Raw genomic sequence first — 3,879 nt, forward strand, 5'->3', positions numbered from 1 at the left:
ACTACTACTGCTATCACTGCTACTGATACCACTACTACTACTGCTATCACTACTACTGCTATCACTACTCCTACTGCTATCACTACTACTGATACCACTACTACTACTGCTATCACTACTACTACTGCTATTGAGACTTCAGTCGCTCTCTTTTTGAAAACAAAACATTACTATGAGGTGTAGTGGGATCAAGAGAAGAGAGCAGGAGTTTTGTTTTGAAACAAAAAATTTCACTGAGCCATGTTGGTTTTTAAAAAGCTGACTTTTCAAAATGAAACGGATTACTTCAATTCGAAAATAGACAAACATATTTAACTTTATCTAAAACACAAAAAAGGCAACGCTTGGCCTTTGTCTCTAAATAAAATCAACGTATGAATCAAGTATTAGATCCTGAAAAAGTTCTTAAATTCACAGTGTTTGCTGTTTCAAGTTGTGAAAGCAGACACTACTACTGCTATCACTACTACTGATATCACTAATACGACTGCTATCACTACTACTACTGATACCACTACTACTGCTATCATTACTACTACTGCTATCACTACTACTACTGCTATTCAATTCAATTCAATTCAATTTATTTTTGTATAGCCCAAAATCACAAATTACAAATTTGCCTCAGAGGGCTTTACAATATGTACACATTTGACATCCTCTTGTCCCGGAACCCTCACATCAGAACAGGAAAAACTCCCCAAAAACCCCTTTAACGGGGAGGAAAGAGGAAGAAACCTGTGGGAGAGCAACAGAGGAGGGATCCCTCTCCCAGGATGGACAGAAGTGCAATGATGTCATGTGTAGAACAGGATAGTGAATTACAACACATTCAATGTAATTACAGCACATTCGATGTATGACACAACCACGACAGGAGGCAAGACCAGGTCCAGGTTTAACCCGGATACACAGGAACCTGTGAGGCGAGAAAGCACAGAGACTCTGGTGAAGAAGCAGGTCAATAATGTGCATTAATGGTATCGGCAATATGAAATAGTAATGTGAGTAATAATAAAAGTGATATTAGCAGTTGGAGTCAGCAGGGCCATGGTAGGAGGAAGGACCAGGGTCCAGATGAAACCATGCTCCATGGAAACCTGTGAGGAGAGGAAGCACAAGGACTCCGGGGAAGAGACAAAATCAGTACTGTGCATTAATGGTATCGGTAATAGGATTAATAATGTTAATCATGAAGATCGTAGTAGGTGTCAGCAGGGCCATGGCTGGTTGAAGAACCAATGTCCAGATAAAACTGCGGTCATCCTGTGAGGTGAGAAAGCACAAATACTCCGGGGAAGAAGTAAAGTTAGTAATGAGCATTAATGGGACATCAATGCATACAGACGGAGGTGAAGAAGAGGAGGAGAGAGGTGCTCAGTGTAGGAAGTCCCCCTGTAGTTTTTCAGATCACTACTACTACTGCTATCACTACTACTACTGATACCACTACTACTGCTATCACTACTACTGCTATAACTACTACTACTGCTATCATTACTACTACTGCTATCACTACTACTACTGTTATCACTACTACTTCTACTGCTATTACTACTATTGCTATCACTACTACTACTGCTATCACTACTACTACTGCTATAACTACTACTGCTATCACTACTACTACTGCTATCACTACTACTGCTATCACTACTACTACTGCTATCACTACTACTGCTATCACTACTACTACCACTACTATCACTACTGCTACCACTACCACTACTACCACTACTACTACTGCTATCACTACTACTGATACCACTACTACTGATACCACTACTACTACCACTACCACTACCACTACTCCTACTGATACCACCACTAACACTACCACTACTACTACTACCAGTACTACTGCCACAACTACTACCACTACCAGTACTACTGCCACAACTACTCCTACTGATAACCCTACTACTACTACTACCGGTAACATAGACATTACTACTACTACCCAGTGGCAGGCCGTGCATTTTATACCTGGGCCTTCACTGCTGTCCTGCAGTTGAAACACAGCTACGGTTATTATTTGTTTTGTGTGAACAAAGTGAGATTGTTATGAATACGCCGAGAGTGCGTCTCCTCTCTGCTCTGACTGCTGCGTGAGGCTTCTGTGAGAGTAACCTGTGAGCGCTTTGGGGCTCACGGCAGCACCGCTGCTTGCTCACCACAATGCAGAACGTACGAGCTTCAACGTCAGGGTCACAACACCAGAACAAGTCTCCAACACCACCAAAACAAGTCTCCAACACCAGAACAAGTCTCCAACAACACCAGAACAAGTCTCCAACACCAGAACAAGTCTCCATCAACACCAGAACAAGTCTGCAACACCACAGAACAAGTCTCCAAGAACAGAACAAGTCTCCAACACCACAGAACAAGTCTCCAACACCACAGAACAAGTCTCCACCACCAGAACAAGTCTCCAACACCAGAACAAGTCTCCATCAACACCAGAACAAGTCTCCAACACCAGAACAAGTCTCCAACACCACCAGAACAAGTCTCCAACACCAGAACAAGTCTCCAACACCACCAGACTCCAACACCACAGAACAAGTCTCCAACAACACCAGAACAAGTCTCCAACACCACAGAACAAGTCTCCAACAACACCAGAACAAGTCTGCAACACCACAGAACAAGTCTCCAACACCAGAACAAGTCTCCAACAACACCAAAACAAGTCTCCAACACCACCAGAACAAGTCTCCAACACCAGAACAAGTCTCCAACACCACCAGAACAAGTCTCCAACACCAGAACAAGTCTCCAACACCACCAGAACAAGTCTCCAACACCAGAACAAGTCTCCAACAACACCAAAACAAGTCTCCAACACCACCAGAACAAGTCTCCAACACCAGAACAAGTCTCCAACACCACCAGAACAAGTCTCCAACACCAGAACAAGTCTCCAACACCACCAGAACAAGTCTCCAACACCACAGAACAAGTCTCCAACAACACCAGAACAAGTCTCCAACAACAGAACAAGTCTCCAACACCAGAACAAGTCTCCAACACCACAGAACAAGTCTCCAACAACACCAGAACAAGTCTGCAACACCACAGAACAAGTCTCCAACACCAGAACAAGTCTCCAACAACACCAAAACAAGTCTCCAACACCAGAACAAGTCTCCAACAACAACAGAACAAGTCTCCAACACCAGAACAAGTCTCCAACACCACAGAACAAGTCTCCAACACCAGAACAAGTCTCCAACAACACCAAAACATGTCTCCAACACCAGAACAAGTCTCCAACAACACCAGAACAAGTCTCCAACACCACCAGAACAAGTCTCCAACACCAGAACAAGTCTCCATCAACACCAGAACAAGTCTCCAACACCAGAACAAGTCTCCAACAACACCAGAACAAGTCTCCAACACCAGAACAAGTCTCCAACAACACCAGAACAAGTCTCCAACACCAGAACAAGTCTCCAACACCACCAGAACAAGTCTCCAACACCAGAACAAGTCTCCATCAACACCAGAACAAGTCTCCAACACCAGAACAAGTCTCCAACACCACCAGAACAAGTCTCCAACACCAGAACAAGTCTCCATCAACACCAGAACAAGTCTCCAACACCAGAACAAGTCTCCAACACCACCAGAACAAGTCTCCAACACCAGAACAAGTCTCCAACACCACCAGAACAAGTCTCCAACACCAGAACAAGTCTCCAACACCACCAGAACAAGTCTCCAACACCACAGAACAAGTCTCCAACAACACCAGAACAAGTCTCCAACAACAGAACAAGTCTCCAACACCAGAACAAGTCTCCAACACCACAGAACAAGTCTCCAACAACACCAGAACAAGTCTGCAACACCACAGAACAAGTCTCCAAC

Source organism: Melanostigma gelatinosum, assembly GCF_949748355.1.
Source record: "Melanostigma gelatinosum genome assembly, chromosome: 5".
NCBI classification, from domain to species: Eukaryota; Metazoa; Chordata; class Actinopteri; order Perciformes; family Zoarcidae; genus Melanostigma; species Melanostigma gelatinosum.